We start from the raw sequence: 16,668 nt of genomic DNA, 5'->3' as shown, positions 1-16,668 counted from the left end.
AATTTACACAGGGAGCACTTGCACTTTGACACTGATCAGCAGCGGAAAAGTCCCCAAAGCTTCTAAACCAGCAAAAACGAAATCCAGCACAGCGTCAAAAATACAGGAGGCAGAGGCAGAAAGACTGAGGAAACCACGCCAAAGATGCCAGGTCTAACAGGCACAGTTGACACAATTTCTTGTATCTGCTAGCTTACAAACCAATACAGGTCTTGCCAGCTGCCAATACAGTGTTTCTTGTTAAAATCAGGGTCCAGCTGGAACGCAAACCGTTGTTCCTCTCTGCACCACTCCACTCTACGCCACTCCATTCTGTGCCACTGAATTATTTACCACTCTGCTCTACTCTGTACCACTCCACTCCACTCTACACCACTGCACTCTATGCCCTTCTACTGTACTCTGCACCACTCTTCACCAATGCACTCTATGCCACTCTACTCTTCTCTGCGCCACTGCACTCTAAATCACTCCTGGCCACTCCACTCTACACAGTGCCACTACACTCTACACAACTGCATCCTATGCCAGTGCACTCTACTCTGTACCACTCCATTCTGTGCCACTGCACTCTTCGCCACTCAACTCATTGCCACTGTAATATACTGTGCACCATTCTACACAATGCCACTTAACACCACACCACTGTAGGAAGCTGGCTCTGTATATACTCTACCAAAGTAAGGTATAATATGCACAGAGTCTAGGGAGTCCCTAGAGGTATAGCAGAGGCTAAATTAGACACATACGAACAGCTCTCTTTGTGGCAGTGTGGGCGAGCAGTTAGTCCTATCCAGAGGATGTGTTAAGCCTTGTATTGTATTCACTCACTTAAGGCTGATGGCACACACTCAGGGACTGAATCCAGACCAATTAGGTAAGTATAACAAATGTATACTTATGTTTTATTTCTAGAACAAAGGAGGACTTAGCACAGGTAAGTGAAATGTACTCTCAAATGAAAGTCTTTGCAAGGAAAGGTATTTGTGGCTGAATTTACAGTCGTTACAGGTTTGTATTGGGTTTCAAAACAGGTTAAATTACACAGTAATTACCTCTGGAATACTTTTAGATTACTTTTGGATAACATCGACTACTCTGGGTGCCATGCCTAGATACTACACCGGGATCCTACAATAAAAGTTAAGTAAGACTTTTTCACGTTTGCAATATAGTTACTTTTCTTTTCATACAAAAAGTTCAACTCAACACAGAACAATTTTAGGAACAAACTCATAACATGAATTTCTATAGGAGAAAAGGGGTTAGCGGTTTCTCAGGTAAGTAAATGACTTACAAAGGGGAGTCTTTAGGGTTATGACCAAGGTTCCCCAAGGTCCAGTTAGGCACTCAAGTTGCACCACCAGCGGCACTGGGGCAGCCGGATGCACAGTGCAGGGGCCCAATCAATCAATCAGGGAAATTCTAAGCGCACTACTCACCCGTGAGGGTCTCAAGGCACTGGGTGCGGGTACCAGCTTTGTTCAGTCGAAGAGTCCAGTCTTGAGTGTCTTCTTGAAGATATTCAGGGAGGGGGTGCATCTGAGGTCGGAGCTCATTCCAGGTCTTGGCTGTGACATATGAGAAGGCTCTTCCACCTGTTCTGGCTCTGCGGATGTAAGGGGTTTCGGCAAGGGCGAGGTCTGCAGATCAGAGGTTTCTTTTGGGTAGGTGGAAGGAGATTCTTTCATTGAGGTATCGGGGTCCCGTGTTGTGGAGACATTTGTAGGCGTGGGTGAGTATCTTGAAAGTGACTCTCTTCTCAACGGGGAGCCAGTAGAGGTTCCGCAGGTATTGGGTGATGTGTTTGTGTCCAGGGATGCCGAGTTCGAGTCTAGCTGCAGTGTTCTGAATGGTCTGGAGTTTGTGGAGCAGAGACTTGTTGATTCCGATGTAGAGGACGTTGCGTAAGTCGAGTCTGCTGGTTATGAGTGCGTGGGTGACGGTCTTTCTTGATTCGTGGGGATCCATTTGAAAGTCTTTCGGAGAATGCGTAGGGTGCTGAAGCAGCTGGAGGCGACGGCGTTGACCTGGCGGTTCATGGAGAGGGAGGAGTTGAGAATGATGCTGAGGTTCCGGGCGTGGTCGGTGTGGGTGGGCGACTGCTGAGGGCGGAGGGCCACCATGTGTTGTCCCATGCAGAGGATGAGGGTCCGAGGACGAAGACCTCGGTCTTCTCTGAGTTGAACTTCAGGCAGCTACTACTCATCCAGGATGCAACGTCCTTCATTCTTTCCTGGTGGTGGTGGCGGGGTCCTTGGTGAGGGAAAGAATGAGCTGGGTGTTGTAGACGTAGGATACTATGCTGAGTTTGTGCTGTCTGACGATGACAGCGAGGGGGGCTGTGTAGATATTGAAGAGCGTGGGGCTGAACGATGATCCTTAGGGTACTCCGCAGTTTATTTCCGTGGTTTTGGAGAGGAAGGGAGGTAGGCTGATTCTTTGGGTTCTTCCGGTGAAAAATGAGCGGATCCAGTCGAGGGCTGTTCCTTGTATGCCGGCGTCGTGGAGTCTGGTGGTAAGTGTGCGGTGGGAGACGGTGTCAAAAGCTGCCGAGAGGTCAAACAGGATCAGGGCCGTGGTGTGACCTTGGTGAGGAGGGTGCCGACGTCATCTATGGTGGTGAGAAGGCCAGTTTCGGTGCTGTAGTTCCTGCAGAATCTGGATTGGGAGGCGTCGAGGATGGAGTTTTCTTCAGTGCACTTGGTTAGTTGTGCGTTGATGGTCTTCTCGGTGACTTTGGCCGCAAAAGGGAGGAGGGAGATGGCCAGTAGTTCTTGAGGTCCGTGGGGTCAGCTGGGGGCTTCTTGAGCATAGGTCTGACTTCTGTGCATTTCCAGTCATCGGGAAAGATGAGGGTCTTGAAGGTGGCGTTGATGGTCCATCGTAGTTCTGAAGCGATGGCGGAGACAGCTCTGTGGAAGATGTGTGGTGGGCAGGGGTTCGTGGGGGCCCCTGAGTGGATGCCTTTCATGGTCAAGACGGTGTCTTCGGTGGTGACTGGGGTCTAGCAGGAGATGGTGGGCTGGCTGGTGTTGTTGGAGAGGGTGGTGGTTTCAGAGTCGAGTGTTTGATCGTTGAAGTTGTCGTAGAGGTTCTTGATTTTCAGGTAGAAATAGGAGCTGAGCTTGTTGCAGAGGTCCTGGGAGGGGGTGATCTCCTTGGTTTCGCTGGGGGGCTTGGTGAATTCCTGGATGACGCTGAGGAGTTCCTTGGAGTTTCTGGAGTTGGTGAGGATCTTGTTTTGCATGAAGGTCCTTTTGGTGGATCTGATACGTTGGTGGTATTGCGTCATGGCGTTCTTGTAGGTGGTGTGGTCATCCAGTGTTTTGCTGTTTCTCTAGCTCTTCTTGAGGCGTCTGCAGGTGCGACTGGACTCTTTAAGGTTGGCAGTGAACCAGATGGCCTTCCTGGGGTGCTCTCTATATGGGTTATGTAGTGGTGCAAGCTTGTCCACTCCGTGGGAGATCCTTCTGTGGAGTTCTTTGGCTGCAAAGTTGGTGTCGGTCGGGGCGGTGGGGGCGTTGTTGCAGAGGGTAGAGTTGAGCTACTCTTCAGTGACTTTGTTCCAGTTCCTTCGTGGAGGGTGTAGTGGGGGTTTGGACGGTGAGGGGTTGTCGACAAGGAAATGAATGCAGTGGTGGTCCATCCAAGGGGGTTGCGTGGTGTGGCTGAAGTGGATGTTGTTGCCTCCCGTGAAGATGGGTCGTGGGTGTGGCCTGCTTTGTGGGTAGGCGTGGTGACGAGGTGTTTCAATCCAATGTTGGCGAGGTTGTCCAATATTGGCCAATGGGACTAATTGGGCCTTCGGTCAGGGACTGCTTGTGTCAGGCCACTTGGCTGTCGGAGCAAAACTCCTCGGGTAGAGATCAGTACTGCAGTGGCTAACAATCAGCACAGGAGCTGCACCACCAGTGGCACAGGGGTGGCAGGGTGCAGTGTGCCAAGGTGACATCGAGGGCCCTATGGATTTCAATGGAGATCTCCAGTTCAGAAAAGATGCTACAGGCTGATGCAGGAAGGCTTCCTGAAGGTGACCACTTGCTGAAAAGGTAAGCTGGGATTTTTTTGGGATGCCTGGACACTGTCCGTGGGCATCAAGTGCAGAGTTGTGCAGAATCATGGAGCCACCTGGATCCAAATTCTGTGGGCGAGTCTTTGTTGAGCAAATCTGGTGCTCACAGGAGACAGAGTCTTAAAGATAGTTGCAGGGCAGGTCCTGCCGTCTCTGGGGGGCTGCTGGAGTAGCCGGGGTTTCGCTGTAGTCACATTGGAGTCGGGACTGGCCTGTAGGGCTGGTGGCAAAGCAGTTGGTGTCCTCTTCTTCCTGGATCAGCACTGCTCTTCAGTTCTTCTTTCTTCCTCAGATCTGAGGAGGCAAGGTTCAAGATTGCCCCTAAGTACTAAATTTAGGGGCGTTAATGTGGTGCGCAGGTTGAGACCAATGGTCCCCTTCCTTGGGGTGGGTAAACCCCGCATTATGCCACCTTCCAGTGGGAGGGAGGGGGGCCTCAGCCTCTTCCTAATTTGCTGAGTCCCCTCATCTTCATGATCGACGGGACTGAGATTTGTGCTTAACCCTTGGCTCTCTCACCTGATGGTTGGGGTTGGCAAAGGTGGGCACACCTCTCCTCCTCCTTGCTTGGGTTTCCTGCCAATTCTCCTGCCCAAAGTGGGAGGCGGAACCGGTGCGAGCCAGTTGCTCGGGGTAGCAATAGGCAGGGACAGCTTGCAAAGGTGGCAGGCCTTTCAAGCTTCCCCTTTGTGGCCCAGGATGAGCTTTTCTTCTGGACCCAGAGAGTGGAGGCTCTCTACCCAGGGGTCCAGAAACCTGTCTGGTGGTGGTAAATGGCGGGCAGCCATTCAGGAACCACACCAGTGATGGTCGTTTTTCAGGGGGGTGTCACTAAGATGCCCTCTCACACTGGCATCAGTGTGGATTGAATGTGCTGAGAAGTTTGCTACCAAACTTGCCAGGTTTTAGTAAAGCCAGTATGGAGCTGTGGAGTTCGTAATGACCAACCACCAGAACATATACTGTTCATGGCTTTACTTCACTTTACTTCAATTGCAATGTCTAAGATGACTTAAACACTGTAGGGGTGCAGGGCTCATGCCTTAGTACCCTCACCTGAAGGTTAGTGCACCCTGCTAGCGGGGTGACTTACTTAGACCACAGGCAGTGGGTTTCAGGCATGGCACACAGGAATGCGCAGAGTGATGGTTCATGTATACGTAGTTTAAAAAAAGCTAATTTCCAATCTTGGTTTCCAAGATTCAAAAGAGTAATGCATGCAAATCGGGTATCGCTCACTTATCCACGAGCATCGATACAGTATGTGGTAAGCACCACCCCAGAGGTGGTGTCCCCTCAGTGCAGTGTTGTATCCAGTAACTGGAGTAATCCAAATGTAATCAAACGTGAGGCAGGTTAATCTGTATACAAGGATTGAATTTATTCACTTATCATAAATTCCTCTTCATGTGTATTTTGTTCACATGGTATCAAAAATATACATCTTCTGATGAAACAAGAGATTATACTCCAACTTGTTGGTCCCTGTTGGACTGAGAATGCGTCTAGCTGACTCCTTCTAGCATTGTGCGAGTTAAGTTAGCATTTGCGGCACCATTTTGTATCCAGCCGCCATTTTGTACTATGAACGGAATTGAGCTCTGTCACATTCTGTCTGCCTCAGCAGAAAGCTGCCTCGATTGTTTCTCTTTATTAGTCAAGGTTGAGCTTCACTGCATTAATGAATAGATCGTTCTGTCTTTGCATGCCTTTCCCAGTAGGTAGCCCTGCTTCCACTCTCAGAGAAGACGGGCACAGACAGAGTAACCTTGAAACTAAGATAGCATGTACCAGGTCTCAGGGTGGTAGCTTGTCCTACTGTACCCCCTGTGTTCATCAGCGCCCAGACTGCAAAATTCCAGTCTGGGTGGGTCTTTAGGGGTGTTGGAAATATATATCTTGTATTACCATGTTCACGGCAGTCAGTCCCTCTACAGCATTCTAAGGAGGCTGGTCAGACTGGACTCCACTTGAGTGTGTGACTAATAAATAACTTTGGTTTGTATTCTCTATTGTCTGACCGACACTTCATATGTATGGAAGGCTGAGAGGTGGTCGCAAGTGACCCGGGTGACCCTAATTGGGTCACTTCCTTCAGTTGGCGCCCGAACAGAGAATCCATCGGGTGACACATCCTCGCCCGCGGACGGGTGAGGACAGGGCCACCTTGGGTCGGACGGGCGGACCAGGGATCCCTGCACAATAGGCTTCATAGTGCCAACACAGGCACCTGGTTCAAGGGTGCCTGCTTTGCAGTGATGTTTGTTTTTGTACAAGAAGGGATGCATTCCTGCACTAAAAACAGCAATTGATGGGGGTTTCCTTCTTCTATGGGTGCTGCATCCTGCAGCACACATAGAAAGGGGAATAAACAAGGAGAAATAAAGGTATTTCTCCTCATTGCACCACTTTTATGCATCCCGTGGGGAGGCGTTAGAATCTTTTAATTCTGGGAATGCATCAGATTCCATGGGTGTTGCGTTGGAACACCCACAGCGACATCCATGGAATGCCCCTGCAGCGCTGCAGGCTGCCCTACAGCAAAAATGAGGCCTGAAGTGTCTAAAGTTCAAATATATAACTCAGATTTTATCCAAGTTGTTGCATGAACTTTAAATAAAATACGGTGGAAACAGAGAGCCTGCCCACTGTTTCAGGCTTGTTCTATTCAAAGTTCATGCATGAACTCAGAGAAATTCTAGGTTATAGTTTTGAACTTTAGACACCTTGCATGCAAAAAAGCGGTGCTCGTAGTGTTAAAATGAAACAAGAAGCCAAAATGTCAAGAGCACTCTCTGCCAGGTACTGATGACATGGAGGTCACGTTGAAGCACCCAGGGCATGGAATCCGTCTGGTAGTAGCACCACAGGTATTCCCTTTTTAGGTTTCGCCTGGCGATCCGCTGCGCAGGCAACATCTTATGAGAACAGTATGTGGCTTAGTCCAGACTCTCTCTTCCATTGGCTAGCTCCATAAATGGAGGCTAGCCATTGAAAGAGAGAGGCGTCCGTCATTGTCCGAGGCGATTTGTGGGAGTTCCGGCGATTTTTTTCCCTCTCCGCCCCTTTTAAAACGTCATGCGGCGGTGGGCAGATATTATTTTTTTTGGGGGGGGGCGGCATGTTGTGTTCAGTTCATCGTGGCTTTTGCAGGAGTGGGCTGCGCGATTTCTGTTGCTGGGATGTGTTCCCTGATTTGCGAGCAGGTAAGCAGCATTTTCTTTTAATTTTATTGTAACTTTGTATGTCTTTCCGTTTTTGTCGTCTCTGTGTATTGTTGTGGCCCCCCCCCTCGTTGCTTGTTAACATTTGTGGAAATCGAGGCAGAAGTAGTAGTGAATTGCTCAAGATCACACATCAGGCACCTTGGACAACGCGGAGCTGGGATTCTAGGACATCTAGGATCACTTATAATGTAGTGAAATCGATGAATAACGATAGTATATACACACAGAAAACAATTGACTTTTGATATCCAAAAAACGAAAACGTACCCGAGTTTACATTATTCGACCGTTAAATCCATGCAACGATGTAATAGGTAGTCTCTCCCACATTGATATGGTATCATGAGAGCTGGCCGATCTGCGTTTGCTGGAAACTCTACACTTGTTTAGGCTATGGAAAAAACATGGAATGGTCGAGTGCCTCCTGCACATGTGAATCGATATGCGGATATCAAGCAAGAACCAGGGAAATAATTGCGTTTCTCCATTGGAAAAGGTCTGTGGTCGAGGAAAGACAGCTCTAATTTTACAGCATTCACTGGCGCCATTTGCCCGCTAGAGGTCTTCCCTAATGTGAAAAGGAGGAGCGGCTCTTCGTTCCATCCGTGCTTGGTGTCCGGTTGGGGGGGGGGCATTAGAACTATGATTGGAAGTCCCACCCCTTGAACTGATACCCGGGGCATGAATACCGCCAACCAACCCGTTACTCTGGTTCATGCATTCGTTGGGCATGGCACAGGGAGTAGGAAGACAAGTTCAGGGCTAAATTCCAGCCTTGTACAAACAGGAGTTTGCACAAGTATGGGAATTACCATGCCAGTGATAATTATCACACCCTGGCAGTTTTCGCCTGATAGTCAAATATTCCGAAATGTATAGAGAGAACAGGTCAACAAAAACAAAAATAGTGGGAGTTGGTGTGTTAAAATACGAATTATGTATGTTATGCCTCATTTCCAAATGTTATACTCAGGATAGGAGTCATTTACCACACCCAGTGAATACACCACCCTAGGTAAAGACATTTAGTGGGTGGTGTAAATACCTCACACAGCTAGTAATTTGGCCCAATGCATGCATGCAAGTTTCTTCTGAAGGGAAGCACAACTAAAACATCCATTCAAAAATGACAATCTCGGAAATCCGCGCTGTGTGGTTCAGGTTGTATTTGTCCCTCGCAGTTACAATTGCAGCCTCTCTCATGTAGTCAGGACATAATGTTTCTACTTCTGAGGTTTCATTTAGCTATTTAAGGTATTCTGGGAGTTGTTTTCGTTTGAGTGGCAGGCTGATACCAATGGTTTGTTCAGGATAGCCAAGCACTGGAAACATGACTGTGCTTGCTTCCCTGCCCCCTGGCTGTGCTTGCTTCCCTGCCCCCTGGCTGTGCTTGCTTTCCTGCCCCCTGGCTGTGCTTGCTTCCCTGACCACTGGCTGAGCTTTCCTCCCCGCCCCCTGGCTGTGCTTGCTCCCCCGCCCCCTGGTTCCCCTTCCCCTGGCTGTGCTTGCTCCCCTGCAACCTGGCTGTGCTTGCTTCCCTGCCACCTGGCTGTGCTTGCTTCCCTGCCCCCTCGCTGTGCTTGCTTCCCTGCCCCCCTCGCTGTGCTTGCTTCCCTGCCCCCTCGCTGTGCTTGCTTCCCTGCCCCCTCGCTGTGCTTGCTTCCCTGCCCCCTCGCTGTGCTTGCTTCCCTGCCCCCTGAGTGTGTGTGTGTGGCTCTGGGTGGGTGTGTGTGGCTCTGGGTGGGTGTGTGTGGCTCTGGGTGGGTGGGTGTGGCTCTGGGTGTGTGTGTGTGGTGCTGTGTGTGTGTGTGTGTGTGTGTGGCTCTGGGTGGGTGTGTGTGGCTCTGGGTGGGTGTGTGTGGCTCTGGGTGGGTGGGTGTGGCTCTGGGTGGGTGGGTGTGGCTCTGGGTGTGTGTGTGTGTGACTCTGGGTGTGTGTGTGACTCTGGGTGTGTGTGTGGCTCTGGGTGTGTGTGGCTCTGGGTGTGTGTGTGGCTCTGGGTGTGTGGGTGTGGCTGTGGGTGTGTGTGTGTGTGTGTGGCTCTGGGTGTGTGTGTGGCTTTGTGTGTGTGTGTGTCGCTCTGGGTGTGTGTGTGGCTCAGGGTGTGTGTGTGTGTGTGGCTCTGTGGGTGTGTGTCTCTGGGTATGTGTGTGTGTGTGGCTCTGGGTGTGTGTGTGGCTCTGGGTGTGTGTGTGTGTGGTAGTAATTACTGTCTGCTGAGCTCGTCCGTAGGGTACAATAGGTCTCACATTTGCGAGAGATTAAGGCAATGTAAATGACAATGCCATTTATTTATCTGTTTTCAAAACCAACACATAAATGCAAAATTTGTCATTTACAATGCCAATAGCTCTGACTTTTCCAAAGGCGAAACCATTGCATTGTAAATGCTTGTTAGGTCTTGCCTGTGATAGTGCATGCTCTGTCACAAGTGAGAAGTATTTTTAATTAAAGGGGACGTGGCGCCTGCCCATTGCTTACCATTCGTTGGCTTCATTTTCACTCATATTTGCTGACTCCAAATTTGTCAGTGCATGCAGTTTTCACTTTGTCTTCATTTGTTTCTATCTTCCATGGAGCACTGGCCAAGTACTGATGGCTTGTTTTTCATTAGCGTCCGTTAGCTGCTCGTGCTGGGATTCAGGTACTTTTTTTTTCTTCCCCCTGTAATCATTAGTGTGTCATTGCTTGCCTGTTGTTGCTTGACCCCGTACTGCTTCTCTCCCGGGGACTTCACATACCCTGGGTACCTTTAGAACTCCCATAATGTTGGGAAAAAAAGGATACACATTGGATGTGGGTTCCTTATGTGCAAAAAGCACAAAGAACTCCAACTAGTTCAAACAGGACCCAGCACTTGGGTGACAATCCCTCAGCAGTTAAGGGGTTAACATTGCTCCAAAGACAGTCCAAATGATGCCCCCGAGCCCTGAACCTAAATCTACTCGACACTGCCTCTTTCCTTAAGGGCACGTCTTCATTTCAAAGCTTCCTAAATATTTACATCTGAACAAACACAAGATAATTACTTTTGACCCGTGGGACTGATTTGTTTCTGCGAGGCCAGTTATTTTCCAAAACACTGGCTCGAGCATGTGACAGGACAGAGGGTTCGCTTCTAGAGCTGGCCTGGTGCGGTTTATGGCACATGGTAACCCAAAGACGTCACAGTAACTGTAGCAATAGAAGGGACAACGTTTAAAGAAAACTGTCAGGGAAGGCACGAAAACCCCTCCTTTTCTCCCCCCTCCCCTCCTCCCCCCCCCAGCAAAAAAGAAGTGAAGGTTCTGTCCCTGCGTCACACAGCTCAAGTGCGTAGGTGACTTTATAACCATACATGCCAACCCTCCCGATTCAGGCGTGAGACTACCGATTTGATGGCTAGTCTCCCGCCTCCCGATTCTTGTATTTAAAAACCCGATTCCATGCGGATTGCCGAATGATCGGCTCGAGATAACTTAAGAGCTAAATTCAGTTCGGAAATAACTTCTGCTCTCTGCCCTTTCTCCCCCGCCACCTGAAGTTGCCAATACATTATGACCGGAGCCCGTCCTAAAGCTATTGGCAGAAATGTGACCTTGGGCAGGCCCAGGGGTGATGACTCCGAAAGTAATTTTGCCTGGCTACGTCCAGCATAAAAGTATTCCTCGGTGGGCTTCAGCAGGCCCTAGAGATTCGTTTCCTGTGACTCGAAGTAGGTAGGCACTGTCAGAAACCTGCTCCTGCAATATTGTCACACTCCCAATTTGCCAGCCATAGCGTTTTTCTGTGCTCCTGACACACGTGAAGATAAGAAAAAATTCAAAACAAGTGAAACCCATGAATTGCCCCTGGGAGAAAAAAATATGTTTCAACCAAGGTTATTAACCCTGTGTTTCTTTGAACTTTGTAAAACGATAAAAATTAAAATGTTGATGCCAATCTCATTCACACTCTAGTCTCCCTCTCCAAAAATTACCTCTTACATTAAAGCTTAACTCTTTGTCCTCAAATTTTTTTGGGGGGGAAGTAACTTTTTTTTGAGTCCGTTTCACATAGTGCTTACAAAAACATAGTTTAGAACTCAGTTTTTGTTAGCGCCAACAATGAAATGCTCATTCTCCCTATACTCCAGATGTGGTGTTAGGGCCAGAGTTGCATTCTTTGGAACTGGGGAACCAGTTTCAAGTCCCAGCATTGGCTCAACATCCTGTGATTCTGGGCAAATCACTTAATCTCCCCATGCCTATAAACAATAAATGGCGACATTGTGTAATACAGCTGGTGCTTATGTAAGGCGCTCTAGTACCTTTGGGTCAGTTCATGCTACATGAAAAATGAACAAAGGTTAAAACCAAAGCATTAGCATAAGTAAAGACAAATAAATACCTATTTAGTGGCTGATTTGTAAATTGTGGTTTCGCCGTTTAAATTGTCTGATCTGAGGCAAATACTTTATTTCACCAAAACTAATTTTTCTTCAAGATCGCATATGATAGCATTTTCAAATATGTGAGTTCAGAATATAAATTAATCTGGGCAGTTGACAGGTTTTACATGACACATGACTTGCCTCTTATTTCACTAATGGTTTGTGCCTCAAAACTATCACTTGTAAGTATTTCTTTAGTACAGTGCTGTAATATGACGTTTTAATGTTAAAGCTTCTACATGTTAGAGAAATTCACTTTTTTGAATTTTGAAGAGATTTTGTCATATTTTACATGATGTTTGTTGTATGATGTACATAGCAAACATTCTCACTGCTCAGCTCGTGCACAAGCCCTAAAAGCCAAGCCACACTCTTGGCTCAGCTCTCCCTGTTCATTTTCTGGTTCTCCCCTCTAAGAAAGCAATATCCTTTAATATCAGAGGCAGGTACTCATCTACTGGCTGGCTGAACTGCACGGCATGCAACTAGCAAATCAGGGATCATTGCTTTCTCCTTAATTCTTGGAGGTGGAGATTATAGTCTGGGACATATATCAACATGTTATTTTTGGCAGTTTTACACAGCACAAACCAAAAATAGGAGTTTGGGACTGATTTTGTTGCACTAGCACTATCTATTGTGCAGCTGCTAAAAATAAAATGCCGATTGCCTGTTGCACAGGCTCTAATCTCCCCTTCCAAGAATTAAGGACAAAGCATTAACCTTTGATGTTAAAGATAGTACCCATCTGGTAGCTGAATTGCACAGTGTGAACCTCGAAAAGTTATAGATTAATCCCAACTTCTCTGCTCGACCAAAATGTCAGAGCCATCGCTAGTGCGTGGAATAAAAAGCATGTCCCTTTATTAGTGGCCCTGCCATCTTCCTGTATAGCTTCAGTGATTCATCTGAGCAGATACACCGCAAAGAGGGTGTGGGGTATGCTGACAGGCTTTTTAGTGGAAATCTTAATTCTATACTGAATATTTTGTTTGTCTTCCTACATTTTTAAATTGAAGCATAATTCTTCGAACTTGCCATCTCACCTGGAACGCGAACACTTTGTCTGGCCATTTTGTGCTGACACGCCTGAAGATTAGCGCTCTAGTTTATTGGTCTTAGAGCAGCGCTCTAGTTGTTTGGCCCTCCCTCCCTCGGCATAAATACCCGGATGCAGCCACCGCGCCAGCAATAACCAAGCAGATACACCGCAAAGAGGGTGTGGGTATTCTGACAGGCTTTTTAGTGGAAATCTTAATTCTATACTGAATATTTTGTTTGTCTTCCTGCATTTTTAAATTGAAGCATAATTCTTCGAACTTGCCATCTCACCTGGAATGCTAACGCGTTGTCTGGCCATTTTGTGCTGACACGCCTGAAGATTAGCGCTCTAGTTTATTGGTGTTGTCTGGCCATTTTGTGCTGACACGCCTGAAGATTAGCGCTCTAGTGTATTGGTCATAGAGCAGCGCTCTAGTTGTTTGGCCCTCCCTCCCTCCCTCCCTCGACATAAATACCCGGATGCAGCGACTACTCAGCGGGCGCGCCAGCGGCGCACGGAAGGCGTGCCAAAGGCAAGCCCGTCTGTGCCCAAAATCTGCCCGGTGTCAGGACCCCTGCCCGTTTCGCACGGGATCAACTATTGCAGCTTAACCCTGGTACGTGTTCTTTTCATGAGGTTCTGCTTAGTTCCATCCCTCCTTTGTCTCTGTGATGCAATCGATGCGGCCGGAGGGCTGAGGAGTCGACCTCCAATAGGAAAGACGTTGAAATAACCACCACAAGTAACAGTAACAACAACCGTCTTGAAAGGACTGGTAAGCCTAGAGTTTATGTAGAAAGAGCTTTCTCTACCTCAAATAGATCTATGGTGAAACATAAACCCTATCTAGAATGTCTCATCCAAGTAGAGGACCCTGATATTGTCTTTCTTACCGAAACCTGGGCCAATGAAAGCAGTGATCCTGACTGGCAACTCGCGGTACCTACTGGTTATGTTATTGCCAACGTTGACAGGAAAGGGGGGGAATAGCGATTATTTATCGCACCCTCTTCTCAGTTATGATCACTGCGGAGTCCTTAGTGGGCGCGGAGGCAATGTCATTCCTATTAAAATCTAATAATTTGTAAACCTTTGCTGGTCTATAGGCCCCCTGACCTCAGATCCCCGTTTTTCCTCTCCCTCCAGACTTACCTAGAATCCTGCTCGGATACGGATAGTTTCACCATCCTCGGAGACTTCAATCTCCACTTGGAGGGTAACAATAATGCAGACACTGTTCATTTTTTAGATATCCTCGCTAGCTTTGGACTAAAACAATTGATATGCGATCCTACGCATACAGCAGGTCACACGCTGGAAGGACTTTACGATAGAAATGTTTCTGACGCTAGGCCCTGCTGTCACGCAGCGTATATATTGCTCAGACGTACGTGGCACTGGCAGGGCCTAGCTTCAGAAACATTTCTATCTACATGTTGTTATATGACATCCCTTTATTAATGTATACTGCACTTTCACAATTGCTTTATTAACCTTCTTGTTTCTCAAATGTGCTTGAAAATGCACCATTTACCCACTCTCTTTTCCAAATTTTCTCAGGGGGGTGAACAACCCGAACCGTCCTTAAGGTGTTCAGGCTTGCAAGCTGTCCTTGCTCGCCGCAGTGCACTCCCACAGATGTTTACACCCCACAACTTTCAAATGTCACCAGCCACCACTGCCTGCAATCTATTTTGTGTTACGCCTGACCCGTTTCGTGTTACGCGTTATTCAGGTCTTTCCACCCGCGAATATTTCTCCCTCTTATCGAAGTTGAAATGTTGGCATGTATGCTTTATAACGTACTCCAGATTAACTATCAGGGAAGAAGAACTAATATGGCGCTAAAAGAGAACGTACCCCAGAATAATTGTCAGGGAAGAATAACAGATACGGCGCTAGGAGAGAACAAAATCAATGCCCAAAGATAAACGATGGGATAAAAGATCAGGTACCGGCCTTTCCACTTTAAATCCCTGCGATGATTTACCATTTTTTTGTTTTGTTTCGCAGTTTATAGCGCGAACTCGATCCGAAGGTATCAGAGCACTTGTTGCATTACAGACGGGTACGTTCATTTTTTTTTTTTTTTTGGCACGGAAGGATTAAGTGATTTGCCAAGAATCCCAGGATGCTTGAACCTTCCCGACAGACTCAAACCTGGATCCCCAGCGTCAAAGTCAGCCGCTCCAGGCGTTAAGCCACGTCCTCTTGCTTATTTACGCAGTACATGCTTTACTTTGTCATTTTATTTTTCTCTACAAGTCCAATATTGTCTGGAGTTTGATCCATACATTATAATCCTTATCCTTAATCGCGTGTTTTTCATTTTACATATCGCTGCCCCTAATCCATGCATTGCAATAATCCCTGTCCATAATTACGTGTTTTTGTGTTATATATCGCTGCCCGCAAATACCTCTTCTTAAGCCTCATACAGTGGCCTCTATCTAGTTCGAAGGATGAACACGTTCGCCTCCTTCTGCCGTTCGGGGTTGTAAATGTTCCTTTTTGTGATGTAAAGGGTTTTAAAGGTATAGGAAGGGAGACATTGAGCCGAACCTGTAAGTTTTACACAGACAATGAAGAACTCTGTGTCAAAGAAATGCAGAATTATGTAACTAGGTGACAATTGTTCGTGTGTTTCTTTAATCTGTTGTGAAAAGCTCTCCCGCCGGGGTGTTTCAAGCAACCGGGAGAGCCTATGACTGATTCTGACTCCCCTGGGGGTGGGGGGCTATTGAGAGCGCATCACGCCGCCTGAAAAGGAAAGCTTTAATTGACCATTTTGTAAATAATTATCGCATCTCCTCTCCTGGAAGGGAAGGGCCAATGGAGCCCCATGGCGGTGTCTTGTAGATGTTTTTTGTTATCGGCAGGCTGAAATCCAATCTCTCCCCCCCCTTTCATTTTGTCTCACGCGTTCAAAAATACTTACATTCTCACTTCCCCATTGGCTTCATGGATTTGCTCTGCCTTCATTACTATAGAACGAGGGGCGTTAATTGTCATTTTCAATCATATGCCTGCCGAAAAGTAGAAAGTGTTTTTTTTTTAGGGGCACATCTATCAACAGCACAGCACGTGCAGTGGCACCGGCTTCCACGGGTGGGAGCGTCCCATTGGACCCAAATAGCTCCTACTCCCGCAACTGCTGCGGGGCGTGCTGACCTGTTAGCCCATGTTGCTTGTTTCCACTATGGCCCACGAACTCTTGCTTCACAACTGTTTTTCAATTTCATATGGAGCGGAAAAATGCCTAAAATGCCTCTTGATGGGGCCAAGTTGTATATTTCGCCGTAGCGCCCTTTGTTTGAATGACTCCGGGTACAAACACCAGTGTGCTCATGACACATCACCCTATGAACACAAGCGCACTCTTAAGAACAATTCCCTATACCCAGGATTACTAGAATTATAAACCAAGAGAGGACCCATTCTATGACATGCAGCTAGATTCATCAAAGTAAAATCGGCTCGCAAAGGGCCAGATTCTAAGAATCTGGCCCTTTGCGAGCGCTATTTTTGCGTTTGGGATTCATCATCCCAAATCGAAAAAATCGCATTTGTAGAAATCGCTAAATTGCGAATAATTGCATTTAATGAATCTCAATTTGAGATTCCTTAAATGCAATTCATGAACCATTTAAAATTTGCGAAATCGCAATCTGGGGCCGCTATTTACCGCGAAGTCTGACTTCGTGGTAAATAGCGAAAACTTAGAAAAATGCACTTTAGTGCATTTTCTAATTTGTATGTTACACACACACACATGTCCTTTGGACATGTGTGTGCGCAACACCAGTGTACATTAGCATTTCAGGGGTGCTACAGGGTGTCCTTTGGACACCCTGGCACCCTTGAAATCGCTTCCTTATTTGCGATTCGCTAATTGCTAATCGCAAATAAGGAA

The 16,668-nt window shown here is 47.4% G+C and overlaps 1 long non-coding RNA gene across 1 annotated transcript in view; it reads left to right on the top strand.

The window, feature by feature from the left end:
* Positions 1–14,581: 14,581 nt before the first annotated feature.
* LOC144819880 (uncharacterized) overlaps positions 14,582–16,668 on the top strand; it is an 80,790-nt gene continuing 78,703 nt past the window's right edge. The window contains exon 1 of the long non-coding RNA XR_013607606.1: positions 14,582–14,706. This is a non-coding gene — a long non-coding RNA (uncharacterized LOC144819880). The remainder of the gene's footprint in view (positions 14,707–16,668) is intronic.

The sequence above is a fragment of the Lissotriton helveticus genome, chromosome 2_1 (assembly GCF_964261635.1).
Source record: "Lissotriton helveticus chromosome 2_1, aLisHel1.1, whole genome shotgun sequence".
Taxonomy (NCBI): Eukaryota; Metazoa; Chordata; class Amphibia; order Caudata; family Salamandridae; genus Lissotriton; species Lissotriton helveticus.
The sequence above is the reverse complement of the archived record's forward strand: the minus strand, read 5'-3'. Positions and strand labels throughout refer to the sequence as shown.